We start from the raw sequence: 22,195 nt of genomic DNA on the forward strand, positions 1-22,195 counted from the left end.
TAAATTACACAGAATGTGTGTGTAGTTTATGTTTAAAAAGGAAAATACATGTCTAGAACTTGTCAGTTAGTGTTGGTCATCATATTCTCTGCTTATCTCTTCTAATATTATTTTACATATATTACCACTCCAAGACCGGTCTCTAACAACTGTCAGAAACAATGAGCTCATAAAGCAAACAACAGCATAAGCTCAGACACCACCAAACTCATTCTCTTTATGACACTAAATGTTCTTGGACTTAATATGAATCATCAAAAACACATGGGTTGTTGTGAAATATTGGATAATGCAACATTAAGGACCTCTGGGACACTTATGGCCCGTACGCAACCAGTTGCAGACCAGCTAGAAACAAATACACTGTTCTTTGCTTAAGTATGTAACAGTTCTTGTTTTCTTTCTATTCAAATGCCACATACACTCTCTGATGGACATTTCAGCCGGGTCCCATCAGTCACAAAAACTCCCAGCATGCAGCGGGTCGTGATGTTTTTAGCCCTGTGCCGAGCGAGGGGCCAGCGATCGCTCTTCCTGCCAGGACAGTTATGTATGTTCAGTAGGAGCAGCGGTGCTAGAGTCCGTACTGCGCTTCATGATTAATGAAAGCATTCCCCGAACCCAGTCTCCTGCGCAAAAGAAGCCCTGTGAGTTATTGTGTGTGAAGTGATTTTTTTATTACCTTTTCACACAGAGTTGGGCTGTTTCACAGAGCAAAATAAAGTCCTATAGATCAGGAGGAGAAGCCGCAACGTTAACGTCTAAGATTGATGTAAACGCTAACAAATTGTAATGTTATATCCGAGACCCGAAAACAAAGAGGACAGAAAAAAATTATCAGGTGATAGAAATGCAAGTAAAACTATCAACTGTCTAGAACTATTTTAAGGTTTGAGTTTTATTTGAAACTCACTCGCCCATGATCTAACATCAGATTAAGAAATTAAGCATGGGAGTCTTTTTGTCTTTTAAGGAGCACTAAAAAAACTGAAAAAAAAACACAGCAAAGTAGTCCATTCAATCAGTGGGCAGAAAGCCTTTACCTTAATTTGTTGTGGCTGGTGAGTCATTGTGAGAGTGTCAGGCTTGACGTGTAACGTGCTCATGAATAGTCAGATGAGGTGGCACCCTGTTGAGATAACAGTGTTTACTGATGCCAAGACAAACAGAGGCAATAAACAGGACAATTAACCATCAGAGACAAACAATCTCAATACAGGACCCAAATGACCTGTGACGTCTAGATTTAAGCATTCGACATTAAAGGGTTGGTTCACCCAAAAAAATTAAAATTCTGTCTTTAATTACTCACCCTCATGCCGTTTCAGACCCGTAAGACCTCCTTTCATCTTCGGAACACAGATTAAGATATTTTTGCTGAAATTCGATGGCGCAGAAAGGCCTCCATTGGCAGCAATGACATCCCCTCTCTCAAGAGCCTTAAAAGGTAGACGTCATTACAAAGCCCATCTCACTACACTGGTTCCGATTTCAAAACACAGCTTCCTCAAGCTTCGGAGCTTAATGTATCAGCGTATCGATTCATGATTCGCATCGCGTGTCAAACTGCTGAAATCACGCGACTTTGGCACTCCAGTCGGAACGGCTGACTCATTACACTCCGAAGCTTCATGAAGCAGTTTTAAAATCGGCCATCACTATAGAAGTCGTTATTTCTTTTTGTTTTGCGCACAAAACTATTCTTGTTGCTTCATAAAATGATTGTAGAACCACTGTAGTGAGATGGGCTTTGTAACGACGTCTTTAATGCCATTTTATGGGTCTTGAGAGAGGAAAATACATTTCTGCCAATGAAGGCCTGTCTGAGCCATCGGATTTCAACAAAAATATTGTAATTTGTGTTCCGAAGATGAACGGAGATCTCACGGGTCTGGAACGTAATGAGGGTGAGTAATTAATGACAAAATTTTGTTTTTGGGTGAACTAACCCTTTAAATTACTTCAGTATATTAGACAATTTTGCACTCATTAAAATTCAGAATCATGACGATAACTTTAGTTAACACACGTTTGTTTTTGTGAAATGTGGAGACATTCATAGGCGTAATGGTTATACTGTATTTTTTACATTTGTGTCCTGATATTTCACAAAAACAAGCACGCACGGGTAGGTTATAAATCCTTCTGATTAAATTAGAAATAATGTGTAAAGTTGTCATGGGTTAACTGTATTGCTCTGTTCTCTTCTAACATGCTAAATATCCAATAAAAGATTCTATTTTAGACAAAACCTATTTATCATTAAATTAACACAATACACCCCCCCCCCACACACACACAAAAGGACAAGTAGGAATGAAAAAAAAAGACTAAATCTCAAAAAATACTGTTGTTCAGTTCAGCCTCTTGCTTTGCAATAAGCAATAATTCACCACAAATGAAAATTCTGTCATCATTTATTCAACCCTCATGTCGTTCCAAACCCATAAGACTTTCGATCTTCAAAACACAAATGAAAATAAATGAAATCTTTTCATCATATTAAGCAATCATTTTAAGCCCGCTAAAACCACAATCATGTATCGAATGACACACAAGTGGCCTCTCCTCCAGTGACTGGACTCTCACTGAGTTCCCAGCAGGAACACAGAACCATCTAAAACCCTCAATCTCCATCATCTGCCTTAAACGTCCACTGAATAGTGAGAAGCACTATTCCATCACTAAACCCAACGAGAAACCAACAGATCTGCAAAACCACTGCAAAAGAAGCTCATAGTGGAGTGAAAACCCACCAATCTAAGTTATTTGTTATTCATCCCTCAATATAATCTTTTTTGTTACCTTCAGTTAGTCATGATATTGGAGTTTAAATGCAACTTTCCATCACGGTCACTCAAAGTAATGGCAGCCGTTAAATATCAAAGGTTTTATTCTTTAAGTAAGACTATAGTTTAAAGATAAACGTGGTGTCTTGAAAGAGAAAGTAAGTCATCCTTTGATGATAAAACACATGGATCTCAAACCCCTCTAGAAGTAATCTCTGGATAGCGGACAGTGACATATCACCTTGTCACAATCTCATGAACTAATGGTAGAAATGTTGTTTCTTATCATGTATATTGATGTGATCTGCTGACCCTGCGGGCATTTGAAGCCACATTTCCAATGTCAGGCAAAGTCCTCCCACATGGCTCTTCCCTTCTCCTACTGGCTTTGAAGTTCATTCTCCTCAAGCTGAAAAATCTCAGGGCCAAGTCACCTCAAAGATTAACTCTGAAATATTAAAGATAGGACTTCATAAAGCATACAGTGCCCTCCACGCAAAGCTATTCTTGGACTTGTCTTTAACAAGTATTTTTTTCCAGCACTTACATCCTCCCAAACATTTCCTCACAGGTCTATGATAATAATATTAAAACATTGTATTTTTCTGGATTTATGCACCAAATGCTAGAGTGATGTATCCTGATCTTCAAGCAGAAGGAGCAGGATGAAATATTCTGAATGGTATTGATACACAATCTGACTTGTGATGCAGTCTGGAATCATAAATCATTGTTCATTTGGCCAGAGGAGAACTGGTCCCCTGAATGAGCCTGGTTTTGCCCAAGTTTTTTTTTTCTCTCCATTTATGTCACCAAATGGAGTTTGGGTTCCTTGTCACTGACACCTTCAGCTTATTTATTTAGGGACACTTAATCATTAATATTAATTAGATTTGTCTGCACTATTGGATGAAAAAACTTGAAGTGAATTGAGCTGGATGATTGTTTTTTATACGACTTAATTTCATAATTGACAATCTTTGCAACATCGACACTGTTATTGAAACGAATTGAATCAACATTGAACCGACTCAAAGTAAAAACGACACTGCTGTCTTCTGTAGAGCTACTCATACTGTAAGTGACAACTAAGTTGAACTCACTTCAGAATTGATAAACTTTACAGTAATTGAACTAAACTGAATCAACACAAATGGCATATTTAGAGCTGCTTTACAGCAGAATTGAATTCTGTTTACATCATTGAGCATTAATTTACTGTTCACTATAAAGAAACATTCTGTATTATAAAGTGTTATACAAATAAAAGTGACTTGACTTATTACCTTGAGTTTTACTGTTTTGTGTTTTACTGTTTTTGTCAGGAGCTTCTGTTTAGCTTTTGGCTATCTGAAAACGTTCTGGTCGTTTTAGAAATGATGCTGTTGTTCATTTGGGTTACAATATATTTTTCGATAGACACCTTAAACATTCTACTAACTATAAGTAACTTTGCAACTACATGTCAACTAACTCTTTTTAGAGTATTAGTAGACTGGTAGGTTATGGTTAGGTGTTAGGGTTCGAGTTAGTAGAATAAGTTGAATTGTAGTTGCCAAGTTACTTATAGTCAGTAGAATGTCTGTTGGGGGACCAACACAATAAAGTTTTAGTAAATATTAATGAGACAGTCTACAGATAATCTAATGACAGTTAGTTGAAATGTAGTTGCAAAGTTACTTTACTAGAATGTTTAAAGTGGACTATCAAAATAAAGTGTTACCTTTATTTGTGACGGTTAAGAACTCCCTGCTGTCCTTGTTCACTAATGAGGAGCATAATCACCCGTTGACTGACAGTGGTTCTCGCCTCATGCTAGACCCCTCTCAGGTGACACTGCTGATCCTACAGGTTTACTCTGAAGGGGGTTATGTAACAGAGCCTGGCAGAGCACTGTACTGTAAACACAGCTCTGCTTCTTTTGATAGCCAATGAGTTCTTTTAATCAGGTCTAAGGAAAGAGCTTTAACAGCCCCCTGTTGCTCTCTTTATTGGGCCAGGGTGATGGGCTAAGTAGCTAAAGTCCAATCCAACCGAAGTCCCTTTGGGAATTAACCCCATGGGGTGCACTGAACTAGGAGTCTGATGGCCTTAGAGGCAGTTCTGTTTTTATTGTGATTATTCTCTGGGAAACTGAAGGTCATGTTGCACTTTATCTAAAAGCCTCATTTGATAATTTTAAACAAAGTATAAAGCAGTTCTCTGCAAGATGGACTGGTCTGAACAGAGGTCAAGCCATTAAAAAAATAAGTGTCAAATCCTGCCACCTGCTGGGGCAGACTTGGTAATGTATAACAATAAATCTGCATTTTCAAATGCTTCCCTTTGGAATTTCCTATGGGTTTTTATAATGGTGGTTTTTGGTAAAGTAAAATAAAATCTGTACTACAGCTGCCACAAGAATATGTATTTACATTCTTTAAGACAGATCTACAGGGAGATAGATAGGAGTGACAGCTGATCATCCTTAAAGTGTTAAACAATGTGTAATAACACCAGTAAAGGATCGACCTACATCCGAAAATCATACCTTTGGGACAGGTACAGGATGGCATCAACAGCTGCCAAGAGTTACACCAGGAACATGCAATCCCTATACTGGGTAAACCCAGCCTGATCTGCCGGCGATTTGATTTCGCCTGGCAACTTGGTCTGGAAACGTATACATTAATTTTTACTGCTTCTGTTACACGTTTGTGGGAACCAATCACAGGCTGGCTTATCCACCTGGTGCACTACTGGTTTAAGATGATGACAGAGAGAGAAATTATGCGCCGTTGCCTGTTGATCACGTCTCTTGTGGTGTGATTGGATGAAGGACTTTCCAATTGTGTATTATTTGAATAATGCCAGTTGATCACGCCTCTTGTGCAATAGAAAATACGGAGCAGACTCCCCAGACCACAATTTTAAATTGAGCTTGGTCTGGTGATAGCAAGACAAATCGCTCTATCGGTGCTCAGACTATTTCCAATAGATGGTATGCAGTGATGTCACTTTCCTGCCGAAACGCACTCCCTCACGAGTGGCAAAAGAGCCGCTGTTAGTTATATTAACTTAGTCTTAGTTTATATTAAAGTTTGGACTCAATGGCCCTCATTTATCAAAAGTGCGTACACCAAATTTCCAGCGTACACCCAAACCCACGGTGACTTTGAAATTTATCAATAAGGACGTTGGCGTACGGCACGCTCAAATCCTACGCCAGCTCAGGAGGTGGTGTACGCACGTTTGAGTTAGTGTGAAAATGCGCAGAAAAACAATTCCTAACACCACAAAATGCACTGACAAGATATGCTATATTATGACCCACTGTTTAAAACCACAACAACAACATTCAGTGTTTATTTTTGTGCAACATGAACGTCAATGTTTAATTTGTGTGACTTTTTCAAAGCGTTTGATTTGTAGGCATATGTATTCCTCCAGTCGCGAGCCTGTGCGCTTTATCTGATGTTTCAGGCCCAGCAGCTGCGCACGGACTGGGACTAAAATAATTCAGACTGACAAAATAATAAAAATGACCTTCTTCTTTTAAATAATAATACAATCAATAAAAACGACATTATTCTTCTAAATAACAAGCGTCATTAAGAATAATAATAATAATAAGAAGAAGAAGAATCTTACAAATTGTCATGTAGTTATTAATGTGAATGAATTTTACTCCACATCACATCCCCATCACTATTGCACACCCCAATACATGTGCCGTGACCCGTGATATGAAATTAAATGCTAATTGTTTCAAAACGTGCTGTAAAATAATGCATTGTGATGGTAATGTATCATCCAAACAGCTATTTAAACTGCTGGAGTGCGCTTCTCAACCCCCACACTATTAACAGTACTCGTAATTTGGGTCCATATTTTGTTTTTGTAGGTGCCTTTATTCCCACTCTTTAAACTCTCAAATAAAACAATTTCGGGTTTTTTTTCCACTTCCCTGGTAATTGTCTCGATGGGCGCGTCTCAATCATCTCACTAGTTCAGAAGTCAGGGCACTGATCAGGGAGTCAGCCCATTGACTTATGTCCTAATCAGTGCCCTGACTAGTGGACTAGTGAGATGATTGAGCGCGCCCGATCTCCACGTCGGAGAAGTTTCGCCTCTTTGCCGTCTTCTGTTTGTCCATGGCGTAAAATGAGGGCGTGGGAGAGGCGGAGACTTGAATATATAGGGGCGTGTTATTCTAATGACGATCGTTTTCAGCCGCCACATTTATCAATCGCAAGTATTGCGTACACCTGAATTGCAGAGGTGCACACAGCTTCATAAATCAGGCGGTGAGAGGAGTGTAAGCATAATCTTACGCCAACATATACGCCCGTTTCTACGCAAGATTGATAAATGAGGGCCAATGTGTTCTTTAAAACTTAGCCCAAAATATAATGATCCGTGAATATTGACATGCAGTAAGGATTTGTGATTCCTAACATTTAATTGTGCCTGATTTCGAAAGCTAATTTGCCTATGAACGCTTTATATAAATACAATATAGCTAGGTCGAAATCCGGATGAGTGCTTATATCAATGTTATATATATATATCATCATACCGTCCAGCCCTAAAACGTATTAGTATAGTTTTTCCTGGATAAGACGTATAGTTTTTGTCAGTGTTTATTTAAAAAAACATAAAATTAGGTCGAGACATCACTGGCAACAATGCCTGGGACCCTATGGGCACCCAGGACTGGTGAAGTGCTCTTCATTGACAAGGTGTGATTTTGTCTCAGCAGGGGTGATGGCGATGGTCGGACTCACGTTTGTTGTTGATTGAACGAATGTGACACTGAGGCCTGAGCGGGACTGATTTGGAGGTGAAGGATTTGTAATGGTCTGGGGTGTTTTTTCACAGCATCATTGGACAGAGAAAGATAGGAGGGACAGCTCTTCGTGAAGTGCCAAACAATGTGTAACAACAACTGCAAAGGTTCAAACTACATCCGAATATCATATATATGGGACAGGTACAGGATGGTGGCAACAACTGCCAAGAGTTACACCAAGAACGTACAATCCCTTGCAATCGGAACACTATGCGTTACAAGGAAGACATCCTCCTTCCTCTTCCTGCATTCTAATCCTAACATTACCCTTTTTGTGTCTAGCCACAGTACTGCTTGTTCTGTATTTGATTTCCTGCAAGACAGGACCGTTCTACCATGTCCAGAAAAGAGCCTGGGACTCAATACCAGTGAGCATGTCTGGGACTGGTTGAATTGGAGGTTGAGGGCTAGGGTCATTCTACCCCAGAAATGCAGACTTGCAAGTGCCCTCGGTGAAAGAACAAGAACTGTTACCTACCTGAAGCAGCTGGTGATCATGATACACCCCCTGGATACCCCTCCCCTTCATCAGAGATTCATTATTCCATTTCTGTTTGTCACATGTCTGTGATACTTGTTAAAGGTGTCATGAACAGACTTTTAAAAAAATGTTATACTGTTGTCTGAGGTCAACTAATGACGTTTGTGTGGTCTTCTGAACGCTGGGTTTTGATGAACGTGCCACAATGGAGACTTGGAAGTAAACGCCCACAGCTAGGATTGGAGAAGATTTGCACATTTAGAGCTTCAGCTCCCCTGTCATCTATGGCCATGTCATTTCACATGAGGGAGAGATGACTTTGAAAGCGGCAACTGCAAAGATTCTCTCGACCACAGGGCTCAGAAACGTCTTTAATCAAACAAACACAATGATTTATTTCTCCAGGTTTATTCTTGCCTATTTATTGGAAAAATCTTATTTAGACCAAAATTATACAGTATGTAAGGTTAGTGTCATGTTGGAGCACCATATTACATTCATGATACTAGCACTTAGCACTTTGAGATTTTGTTTAATATAAAGTGCATTACTAATAAAATGTATTATTATTATTACTATCAGATTGTCTGCTTGCTGCTGCAATTTCAGTCAAATGAAGGCTATCTTCGCTGTGTATAAATTACATTACTTCAAATGATTATTCATATGTAAATATGCACTATACATTAATGACAAGACAAGACGATCAATTGTGGGGAAAAACCTAATAAGTCATACCTGACCCAGCAGTAGTTTTATGGCATGCCCATTGCCCATCTTAGGAATTTGGGTTTCAAAATTATTTCCGAACTTCCCAGTGGTAAGCACGATATCAGGGGGCATCCATTTGTCATTTTTAACAAGGAAACTTGTATTTACGATCATTTTGATACGCGTGAAAGCAGCATTAAACACCAGGTGTAAAAGGGTATGCGTTTGCCTTGTCTTCTTACTGATTGAGATCTTAATAGCTTAATAATTATACCTTAATACCAGGTATAAACAGGGCCTTACACGTGTAAAATCTACTGAAGATAAAGCATTTGAAAGTGAGAGGATGTTTCTTTTTTTGCTGAGTTTATATAATATACTACATTATACAATAAAATTTGTTGTTATCAAGAGTTATTAGAAATAACATTTTTTTTAATATTATTAACACAGTTTACTATTAGAGAATAACACAGAAGCTTGCCTAGCACTGAGATTTTAGAGAAACACAGGTGTCACAGAATCCATTGCAACTTGCAGTAGCAATTTGTTGGCAATGTTAAGGCAGGCCTGAGGTGAGAATATTCAGATTCAAATTTCCCACTTCTGATTTCAAAGTGTTCCAGGCAACTTGAAACTCTAATCTCCAATTGAAAATAATCAATGTAGCTTTAGTCACTGTCAGTCAAATAACAACGCAGCATAATTAAACTTTCAGGTTGGCCTACAAACTGACGTTGTGACTAAACAGAACATTAACATTGCATTTAATAACTGGCTAATCAAATGATTATATGGAATCTAAATTTGGTTGGCCACACCACACAGGAGGTTTAAATGGAATTAGAATATGAATTGGAATGACAGGAAGAAGAATTTACTGAAGGAACTTCTGAAGTTTAAAGGGGTGGTAAAACACGATTTTACTTTTCTAACGTTGTAATGTGTAATGTTGCTGTTTGAGCATAAACAACATCTGCAAAGTTACAATGCTCAAAGTTTAAAGCAAAGGGAGATATTTGCTTTTAAAGAAATCACTTTCAAAGGACTACAGCAAACGGCCAGTAGGGAACTACAGCCTTTTCCTCCAGACTCGCTGACATCAGCAGGTACTATATTTACATAAACTCCTCCTTCAAGAATATTAAATAAGGGGGGCGAGGCCATTTTTTATATCTGTGAAGAGTAGGCTGGTGTGTGCTAGACAGTTAGCCAATCACAGCACACATGGGCCAGCTAACCAATCAGAGCCCATTGCGTATTTTTGAGGGACTGACTTCATAGAACCAGGAAACCATCAGACCGTTTTTAAAAGGAGAGACAAAGCAGTGTAGAATAAAGGTAAAATGTATGAAAAATGATGAAAAAAAACAAAAAAACAAGCATGAACATGTTACAGTGCACCCCACAAACACAATCAGGGCTTAGAAAGAATGTGTTTTACCACCTCTTTAAAGAAATTCCAATCACAATTTAGGGTCCAGTTCTCACTATTAGCTATGACAATGACTTGTCTCAATGAACCCCTAATTACTCCTTATTAATAATTATTATGGTAGTTGTTTAGGTATGGGGTATTAGGGGTGTAGAATAGTCATACAGATGCAGAATAAGGCATTAATATGTGCTTTATAAGTACTGATAAACAGCCAATATCTTTTTAGTATGCGTGCTAATAAGCTACTAGTTCATATAGTGAGAATTTGACCCTAACCTAAATGTTAACTGAAATTTCAATACAAGTTCTGTAAATTATTCTACAAATATTGCATTAAAATTAGTATATAATGATAATCATAAAAAATACATTATCTGAATAAAAAAAAAAATTCTTTATTTGAAATAGAAAATAACTGATGTTATATATGCCAACATAGCTGTAAAAGGGGCCATGGAGGATGGTAGCAGGATTTATATTTTTTTACTCACTTCACTTGTCACGACTTTTTTGAGCAAAATATCTTATGATATATTTTAATAAACCTTTGAGAAATCGAGCTTCGAGTGTGAGGGTAAGATGCGGCACTCGGAGTTTGGAGAATTGCATTGGTAAATGAAAAACTCTCATCTTTGAAGGGAAGGCAAAATTATATTAAAAAAGGTACTTGTAATCTTTGAAATGCCACCCACTTGTACAGTAACCAGTTTCAAGGTAGTTTTAACATTTCCCTCCACGATGCAATGACAACACAACTGAGGCTAAATCAAAAGAAACACTCCGCTTCCAAAAAGTGGCTATCATAGAAAAAGACTCATTCACTGAACAGAACAGTGTGAAAATTGAATCACCAGTGGGATGTAAAAAAAAAAAAAAAAAAAAGCTTTTGTGAGTGTGGATATAAGCTGTAGACTGGCAAAACCCAATGCTGCAGTTTCACACTAGTATATATGTTATTATCTGCTTGGTATGGTAGTGGATTTAGCTTTACATATATACATAGAAGACCTATGCTTTACACTGGGTTTTCTCCTTCAATGTTTTCCACCCAAGTAGAGTAAAAGCAGCATGAATACTATCCTTGGATGATCTCTTAAAGTCAATGGACTGAAATATTATCCATTCTGCCATAAAGAACAAAGCCTTTGTCTTCGGCATCACTGTAATAACCACATTCTTTGTCATTTGTCTTTTGTTTACGCCTGGATAAGACTAATTGAAATTGGATGGTTGTGAAGATGTTCATATTCTGTAAACATATTTCATTAGTGTGTGTGTTTGTCTGAGTAATTTCATGTTACATACATTCAAGCCTCATGCGGTGATTCATCATTTGTGTTAGTTCTCCCTGAATGAGCTGTCCTCTGATTCATGCCTGGAAAAAAATAGTACAGATGTAACAAAGTTCACTAAACAGACAAAAAGATAAAAAAGGATTTGTCATTTTTAATAAGTTAAAAAAAAATACAGAAATGTCTTGTCTTTTTATATCTACCACTGACTGCACACTGACACCTGAATTCTTCAAGAGTTTTTGCAGACTATTTGTGGCAGTTTTTTTACGCACCTACCAGCAGATGGCAGTCTAACACATGCTTAGCCTGAAGACATGAAGAGCCTGAAACTAAACTCGAAATGAAACCCCTCAACTCAGAACAAGAAAGTTGTGATGTCCCTGACATTCAGCATACTCAGCACCTGTGCTGTCTGCCATTCTAATCAGCAAGCATGAATTTATCTCTCGTGGTCCTGAGGGATCGCCTGGTGTTTGTCTCTCATTAAAGCCTCCCTAGCGATTGGAAATGAGAGGCCATACTCTCTGCCAACCTCTTCTTCCTTGCGTAGAGAGGGGGTCCCAGGGGCGATTGCGTTTTTCAAATATCACTTCATCAGTATTCATCTGCCAGCCCGCCATACTGGTCAATCAACTCAGTGTATGTGGCTTCAATGACAACCTGAATCTCTTGACGCAGTCTATACGTATAGCCTAAGTGAATAATAATTTCTTTCATTAGTTTGGTACATGTTACCCTGACAACACCTCAACCTGAAAATGTAATTTGTCTTAAAATTTAATACATTTAAATATATTATTTATTATTACAAAGAAATATACCATTCAAAAAGTTTGCAAGGCCACATTTATTGGATCAAAAATACAGTAAGAAGAGTAATACTTTGAACATTATTACATTTTAAAAGAATGTAATTTTTGTTCTTTGACATTCCTTTGGCAATATTTTCTGACCGTAAATCAGAATTTTCAGCATCATTACCATTGTCTTCAGTGTCACATGATGCTTCAGAAATCATTCTAATATGCTGATTTTGTGCTGAAGAAACAAGAGCTCAAGTATTGAAATAATTTGAGCTTAATATTTTTGTGGAAATCATGATAATGTTAAGGATTCAAGGATAAACAAAAATTTCATTTGATTCGTTTTAAATACATTTTTTTGTAACAATGTTAAAGAGACAGTTCACCCAAAAATGAAAATTCAGTCATTAATAACACTTTGTTCATCTTTGGAACACAAAAAAAAAAATCTCTGAGAGCTTCCTGTTCTTCTTCGACAGCTACACAACTAACACTTTGATGCTTCAAATAGGTCATAAGGAGATCATAAAAGTTATATGAATTTAAATTTTCTGAAGCGACATGTTTATGTTGACATCTATCACATATCATTGAGTCCTTTTTGAATGGAAGGCTCGATGGCTTACATTATGCAGTCAAATTATTAATTTACACCATAACAAAAGATAATACATGCATTGCCTTCATCTTCAAAAATATTAATTTGTCTTACATTTCATAATGTATACGAACAAGCTTGTGCCAGCTCATTTTTCTCCAGTTCTTTTTTTTTTTTTTTGTGAACTGAAATGTGTGCAAAGGATTGTGGGTGATTTAAAGGTGAGAAGGATACACTTGATGATACATCCTTCAAAATGAGCTGAATGAAGGATGCAAAATGAAGGCAGCCTTTCAAGGATCCTTTAAGCAATTTTGAACAAGGACAGCCTTTAGTGGTGCTTGATGACGTGGCAGTCGAGACCTTTCTAGGATATGTGTTTGACAATCGTGTATTGAGTTGGCTCACATCATTTATGTTTCATGCTTTAGAACTTAAATTAAGGACAGTGAACATTAATTCTACCTGATTCTAATTTTTTTATTGTGCAGTGTGGGGAGTTTTTAGGGAGCAAATTAAGGATTTTGTGATTGAAACAGCCCTTAAAATGGCCAACTCCCTGATCAGTGCCCTGACTACTGAACTAGAGAGCTGATTGAGACATGTCTAGCAACGCAATGGATGCTGGTAGGTCACATGATAATAACATGTTGAATGCAGTATATCTGGATTACATTTAATCATTTAGCAGATGCTTTTATCCCAAGTGACTTACAAGTTAAGAGAACAATATAAGCAATCAAAACAACAATAGGGCAACAATATTTTGAAGTATATAAATACATAAACAAATCTAATTAGTTCATGTGGGAAGCTCAAACGTGCTGAGTAACACACAAGAGAGAACCTCATTGGTTCTCACACATCCGTTTATCATAACACTCATGCCACTTAAAGCCCAAATAAAATCTGTTCATCAAAGTGATCATGTCTCTTTAGAAAATCTGGAATAAACCACTCAATTCATTTAGATTAATTTTATGATCTTTTTATGAACTTTTTGTAGCATCAAATTGGTATTTCCATATTTTTCAATTGAGGGACAGAAATCGCTCAGATTTGAGTAAAATCTTTTAGTTTATCTTAATTTGTGTTCAACTTCTGAAGATGAATAAAAGTCTTAAAGATTTGGAACAGCATGAGGGTGAGTAAATGATGTTCATTTTTAGGTAAAATTTGCTTTCAAACCTTTGAAATTACAATCAACAGGAATATTTAAGCCTGCTTTTGTGCTGCCGTGGCGCTGACCCAGAGAGAGCGGCGATCATGTAAGCTTATCCACCTCCAGCCAGCTTGAACCGTTTTTTTTTTTTCAACTACACAGTATTGCTATTTCTGTGATGCGAACATCAAATAATAACGAACGTATTGGGATACGTTAGCCCAGTGGCTCTCACGTCTTTAGTCATGAAGGTCTTTGAGAGACTCATCAAAAACAACATCTGCTCCTCCATCCCTGACACCTTGGACCCTCTTCAGTTTGCCTATCGTCCCAATAGATCGACTGAAGATGCCATCTCTCATGTCCTCCACTCCTCCCTCACACACATCGACAGCAAGAATGGGAACTACGTAAGACTGCTATTTATTGACTATAGTTCAGCCTTTAACACCATAGTTCCCATTAAGCTAACTAACAAACTCCTGGATCTCGGACTGAACTCTTCTCTCTGTCACTGAATTGAAGATTTCCTCACTGGCAGACCTCAGGTGGTGAGAGTAGGACAGTTCACCTCCACCTCCATCACCGTGAGTGTGGGAGCTCCACAGGGCTGTGTCCTCAGTCCCCTGCTCTACTCTCTCTACACGCATGACTGTTTGTCCACACACAGCTCAACCTCTGTCATCAAGTTTGCAGATGATACTGTTGTCCTGGGCCTCATTTCCAACAACAATGAGGCCGCATACTTGGACGAGGTGGAGCAACTGACATCATGGTGCCAAGACAACTGTCTCCTTCTGAATGTTAACAAAACCAAAGAACTGATTGTGGACTTCAGGAAGAGACAGCAACGGTCATATAACGGTCATACAACCCTCTCATGATCAGCGGGACACCAGTAGAGAGAGTGAGCAGCTTCAAATACCTGGGTGTGAACATCTCTGAGGACCTGACCTGGACTGCACATATCCAGTCACAGATGAAAAAGGCCAGGCAAAGACTGTACCACCTGCACCAGCTGAGGAAATTCCGGATCTCACCAGCTATCCTGAAAACTTTCTATTCAGGGACGATAGAAAGTTTACTGACTCAGTGCATCACAGCGTGGTATGGTAACAGCACCAGTCACGACTGCAAAGCCCTGCAAAGAGTGGTGCGCTTGTCCGAGCGCATCTCATGGTCAGCTCTCCCGTTTCTGCAGGACATCTACATCAAACGATGCAGAGGCAGAGCTACAAAAATCATCAAGGACATTAATCACCCGGCCAACCCACACTTCACCCGGCTGCCTTCTGGTAAGCGCTTCCGTAGCCTGATGGCCAAAACAGAGACTCAGGAGGAGTTTCTTCCCACAGGCCATCAGACTCCTGAACGCTGTCACTTAACAACATGTGACTTCACCTCACTTCAGTACTAACAAACTCACATACTGATATTGCACTGCACTTTATTCTTGTGTTCCATGTAACTACTCATTATAATGCTGTTTGCACATTACACTCCTGCACTTGTTATCTACGTAATTATTTTTATAGTCTCCAGTTTACTTTATCTCACTTATTTTATTCCACATCTCTTATTTCTTTTACTTGATTTATTCATAATTCTACATATGTATATATAGCACCTTTATCCTATTCCTATTTTTAATTTATTGTGCTTTTTTTGTTAATTGTTATTTGCTGTCCATGGAGCGGACCTGTTTACATTTCACTGCCGGTTGTATTCTGTATAACTGGTTGTGACAAATAAAACTCTTGAACTCTTGAACTTGGATAAAAGTTTAGGCTATAGTCTGGATGATGTTGTGGACAACAAGTGATCATAGGCCTATTTGATTTATCATCGAATCATTCATTCAAGAGATTTGTTCAAAAACTCTGGACGAATTCATTCATTCATTCATTCATTCAAGAAATGTTTTTTTAACATTATGAATTATTTTAAATTGATATGTACAATGATCAGGCATAACATTATGACTATGCAGGTCAAATGAATAACTGCATTTTTTTTTCCCTCGAAGTTGATGTGTTAGAAGAAGGAAAAATGGGCAAGTGAAAGGATTTGAGCTAGCCTGGGAAAACCCAGACAAAAGTTTAGATTTGCTCTGCAAGTAGTCTGGCAAATAGCCCATTCAAACCCATTTCCAATCAGTCGAAATAACGGCACCAATCAGAAACGTTGGGGCGGGCTTTACACGATGACGACAGCAGCGCAGCGATGGTGAAGCAGATTTTGTACATTACTAAGATGGATGCCGCTGTGGAATATCACTCGTGGAACACATGGCACCAGGGTGCACTATAGGAAGAAGACAAGCCGGGTGGAGACAGTGTGATGCTTTGAGCAATGCTCTGCTGAGAAACATTGGGTCTTGCCAAGTTGCCATCCATATGGAGGTTACTTTCACACGTGTCACCTGCATTGTTGCAAACCATGTACACCCTTTCATATTCCCTGGTGGCTGTGACCTCTTTCAGCAGGATAATGCGCCCTGCCACAAATCAAAAATAGTGGGTGGTTTGAGGGGCACAACAATGTGTGAGGTGTTAACTTCCAAATTCCCCAAATCTCAATCCAATCGAGCATCTGTGGGATGCAAACAAACAAGTCCGATCCATGGAGGCCCCACCTTGCAACTTACAGGAATTAAAGGATCTACTGGTATCTTGGTGACAGATACCACTCCACACCTTCAAGGGGCTAGTGGAGAGTCCATGCCTCAGCAGGTCATGGCAGCAAAAGGAGGACCAACAAAATATTAGGAAGGTGGTCATAATGTTACACCTGATCAGTGTATATTTTAATAGACTAATTTATAACATTTTAGACATACATAAATGACACTCATAATATTAAATAGAACATTTTGTCAGAACCTCAAGATATTTTTTTGTTTAAAAAACCTTTGAGGCATCTTTACGCAATTGAGTTAACGCTACTCTGTGCCTGCTGCATAAAAGCCAGACTAAATTATTGACCTGACCCACATTAGCCCTTATAAATGTATACTATCAAAATTGCTGTTTAAATGTAAATCTGAGCAGCATTAAACAGTCGGTGTAAAGACAACTAATAGCCAATCAGAAGTGATTCTTTGCCATTTTTACAGTGTAAATTTGGCATAATGTTTTGTTTTCAGAATTGTGGGAGAAGCAGATCTCCAGAATTAACAACAATTTGAGACAATTATAATGCATTATAGGGCAGGATTCTAAAATGTTTTTTATTTATTGTAAAGACGTGGAGCATCTCATCCAGTGTGAGAAGTTCTGCAAATTTATGTACCACAAATGACATGATCAACAGGCAACAACCCATCTTCTCTATCTGTCATCGTGTAAAATCCGCAAATAGTAGTGTGCCAGGTGGATAAGCCAGTCTGTGATTGGTTCCCGCAAAAGTGTAACATACGCAGTAAAAAATGAATGTACGGATTTCCAGACCGAGTTGCCGGGCGAAATCAAATCTCTGGCAGATCAGGCTGGGTTTACCCAGTCTACTAGTCTGACAAGCCAGACCAACATCAAGATGTTTGGTCTGGAAACTCACCATTGACGGCTCAATCAGAGGGCCGGGATAAACGGTTGTCTTTTAAACTCCCTCTGCATGCAATAGGATAGCGCCACAACCAACCAGAGCAATGTGAAGCGGAGCTTGTTGATAGATTAAATATTCGCTGTATGTATCCAGTTGGCAAAACTCCTAACACATCATACCTTTTTAAGAATGACTTCAGTGCCGTTCTTTGTTCTTTTCTCAGAGAAAAGCTTAACCAAGTCTTCCAGAGTCGTGGTCAAAGCTGATTAGCAGCACGCAAGCGCAACTCACAAGCCTTCATTATGTTAAGCCCCGCCCACCGATTCTATACACGATGTGATTGGCCTGACCAGAGTTTGGCATTTACAGCTCAGAACTGTATTGAGAGTTGCTAGAAGATACTCACGGCAGATTAGATTTGCGTTTTCTAATCTGAATCTAATCTGCCGCTAGGATGCGTCTAGATTTCTAGGCTACCAGTCTACACCACTGATGCACAGACTGACACAAGTTATACACAGAAAAAAGGGCTTTTGGAACGCCGCTCACCTTAAAACTGAGGCTGGGATTTAACTTTTGTGTAATGCTTGACTACAATGCAATAATAGCCTACTCCAGAGGCTTTAATTCCAGCTGCCCAACATTTTAATTCTTTGTATACAGGAACTTGAACATTCCACACATTCCAGGAAGCCTTTCAAGCCTATAGTATTTACTCAACTTCCTAAATGATAGCTCTTTTTTACTAATGATTAACCATTTACTGATGCAAGGTGTTTGCCATTTTTAGAGAGAAATGGAGCATTAAGTAAATGATTTTTGCCTGATATTTGTTAATGTTTAATCCACAAGAACAGACTTATTTTACTCTCTGAACTGACCAATACATCTGCAATTTACCTGTAGATGACTCAGCATTCCCCCTCCCAAAAATCCTCCACAGCCCACAACCAATTAACATGGGCCGGCCAGTCCAAGAGTGACTAAACACTCAGCAGGCCATTTCATCTAAATATCCTGGATGTTTACGTAGGTTCCATAATGAACCAAATCAATTTAAGAACAGTGAGACAGGGGAGTCAGAGTGCACGCTATTCACATAATTGCTCCTGCTCGAAATAGCTTATGAATCTCCCTGCAGAGATATACATGTTGAACTTGGTTGATTTAATGGGTATTGCACACTGAGTCATTGAATTGTCTGCCGTCTGTATTTCAAAGCTTTGTCTTCCTGATCCTTGGATCGGGTTTAACAGCTTTGGCTCGTAGGCTTAAACAGCATTACAAAGTAAGGAAAAAGATTTAGTAGGTGCCACATAACCACCCAGCCATCAGACTGAGAGCAATAAAATATGAAAAGCAATGTATGAATATGATTGACCTTTTGAGAAGATTCATGACTCTAGTCTGCCCCTATTCACTGTCACAACATTAACCTTATCCATGATGCTGATAATAGACTCCTGACTACTGCATCAGTCACCGCTTCATGCTTTTCTATCACTCTGTTGTATACTGGACACAATTTTTCCCCCCTCATCAGCCTCATAGAAGGCGGCAAGCCAGGCTTACGTTTTCATTCTGTAAGGATTCAAGTACTTCAGCAGAGCTTTCTCGTTTTCCTCTGCATTTAAATATTTACCTTTAGGGAAGCAGGGAGGGCCCACCGAATATTCTTTTGTTTGTTCCCAAATCGTTCTGTGAACCTAAAAGAAAAACGAAAACCTAATAAGAATGCTCTTAGAATATTAGAAATTGGCTGCCAAAAGCAGTGAGCAGCCTAAATGGAGCATCTATATGCGCTCTGTTACATGTCTGCTATTTTGTTTTTTCATGCTTTCCTATGATGGAGAGAGCTGTAAGTGTTTCCCGTGGGTAATGAAGGAACTGATCATCCCATTGTTGCCCTGGGCACACCCTGCCTCATATACCAATGAGAGTGGCTTTAATTATTGCTACCAATTACTGGCAGCTGAATTAGAAGACAAGGTCATAAAAGCCACTTGAACTTGTGGTGTGAGGGGAGGGAATGCAGAATCAAGGCTGGTGAATTGAGTTGCTGGTGCAATTCCATGCTCTTTTATTATGTCCCATGAGTTACTTTTTTTTCATTCTGTCTACTTTTTTCCAAGCTCTGTAGCTTATGATATGTTTATTTTAACCACGCACAGACATTTAAACACAACACTCACAGAACAGATTCAGCATATTTAAATTTACAAAGAACATAATTTAGTATGATTTATAATTAATATGTTTTTCCTCATGGGGACCAAAAATGTCCCCACAATGTCAAAGATTTCTGGTATTGGCCTCCTTGGCATTTTGTTCAATGTAGACCAGCAGCATACACAGAGAGAGGCACACAAATATATAATTATTTAGTAGAGATGTAGGCTACTAACAGTTATTATAATCATTGATTTATATGTTATTTTTCACATTTATTATACATTAAAAAAATATTTTGAAACCATTATGGTCTGAACATAGGCCTATTACATTAATGGGCTATTTTATATATTGTGAATTTACTGATACTGTTCTCATAAATATGATGAATTGTGTTACATGTAGCATTTTAAACCTAAAATAAATTTCTAACAAAAAATATTTTAGCAAAATGTGTATTTTAGTCATGTGGTCCGTATGTTTGACGCGCATGCGCACAACTGCGCTCGCTCATCGAAGTCAGTCAAGTTTAACAAGACTCGCTTGTTGTCAGAATATGCCAAATAAAATTTCTCGCGGGACTTACTAACATAATTTACAGATAAGGATATAACCGTAAAGGTATGCGCTGAAGAAAACACATGCCCGAGGAATTAAACAGCACACACATCTGTCACACAACAGGGAAAGACGTGGTAAACGATTTTGTTTGAAGCGCTTATAAATATAAAGCATTTTAATGTTTCGGGACAAATGGAAAATGTACCTTTACCGGAGCAGCTCACTCGGTGTCCTCCGCTATATGTTTTGTCCGTAGAAATCGCTCAGTTATTCAACAACGTAAATACGTTGACGCATAGCGTTGACGTGACAGGCTCGTTTCCGAAAACAGCGCGCAGACGCGACTAATCGAGACTAATTTTCGATCATTAATATAGTTTTCGATTATTTTCATTATTGACATTAATCAATGTGTAGCTGTTGCAGCTCTAATAATTAGATTAAAATTATATATAATATTTATATCTTTTTTCTGAGACCACAGTAAAAAATAAATAAAAAAATGCTAGGCTACAACTAGCCTATTTTAATCTGGAAATTAGGTTAGGCTAACATTACATAAAAATAAATAGAGACATTATTATGTTCAACGAATAAATATATTTTAGATTATGTCTAGGTTACTAATCACAAAAGGTCAGATAGGCCTACTCGTTTCCAGTGTTATTTTGGAATGCTCTTTGGAACATCATAGTTTTCACTTGAATTATGCTGACATATAATTTCACTACTGGTCTATGATTTTTGGACCCCATACTTTTGCAAGGTGAAAGTTACTGTAATACAGTTTCATTATAGGCTACCTAAAAACTTGAAACTGTGAGGCCAAAAATATTTATTTTCACACATCTTTATGACCTTTTTCAAAACACTGCTTTATTCATTGATACAGAACATATCTGCCTGCAACAGCTTTAATGCCAAGCAATAAACAGAGGTCGATGCGAGTGATCTGAATCGGCACATCAAAGAGAAATGCATTGCTTATGCTCTCCCTGGAATGACAGAGGGAAACGGCTGAAGGTAAAGTTGGACAGATTTATAGTGTTTTATTGGCCTGTTAGAAATCACTCAGGTCTTATTGAGGCTGATAATGAAGGGAAATATAAAACCGGCCGGCACTGTTTGTTGGCACTGCTTCTAGCCTTACACATTACTGAGGTATTGTGATGGCATTTTGGAATCTCACAAACACACTTTCATACACTGATGTTTCCTTCCAAAACCTGCAGAAATAAAGGCATTAAGATCCAAAAACTAGAAGACACACATGTAAACCAACCGCCCAAACAAAACAAATAGTCCAAGAATACATATGCTAAACAATTGATGGGACTAGTGTTGCTTCTAGCAAAATACAGCAAACAATTCTCCCCTTCAGATATACACAGATTCCCTGATTCTATACTGGAAAGGAAAGTCAACAGATGGCAATAATAAGTGGTCACTTTCTTTAGTTTACTCTAGCAATAAAAAGACTCTTTTGTGCATTTGCAAAATTGCTATTCAAAACCATTTTCTTCTTCACTATACCAGAAAATTACAGTGAACATGCTGTGTGCTTCACTCCGCACGCTTTTGTATGCTGACAATATTAGCGTTAGTTAGTTAAAATGTCCCTCATAGCGCACAGCTGCGCTGTTTAATTAACATAATTTCCTCAGCCACACACTCACTAATTGCTATTAAAATCCTAACACCGCTCTGATGCTTAAAATGGACAATGTCTTGCAAGTAAACGTTTTTATTGCCAGGTTTCAGGCTGGAAATACTTACTGGAGTATCTGAAAAAAAGAAACAAACAGGTGTTG

At 38.3% G+C, this 22,195-nt stretch overlaps 1 long non-coding RNA gene across 1 annotated transcript; it reads right to left on the reverse strand.

Annotated features, from left to right (window-relative positions):
• LOC137043867 (uncharacterized) lies at positions 1 to 20,809 on the reverse strand. Its single transcript, XR_010898574.1, has 5 exons — positions 20,590 to 20,809; positions 19,294 to 19,357; positions 11,556 to 11,625; positions 1,044 to 1,129; positions 1 to 629 (listed from the first exon to the last, which is right to left on the reverse strand). It is a non-coding gene; the product is annotated as an uncharacterized lncRNA (long non-coding RNA).
• Between the last annotated feature and the right edge of the window lie 1,386 nt (positions 20,810 to 22,195).

Source organism: Pseudorasbora parva, chromosome 16, assembly GCF_024679245.1.
Source record: "Pseudorasbora parva isolate DD20220531a chromosome 16, ASM2467924v1, whole genome shotgun sequence".
Lineage (NCBI taxonomy): Eukaryota > Metazoa > Chordata > Actinopteri > Cypriniformes > Gobionidae > Pseudorasbora > Pseudorasbora parva.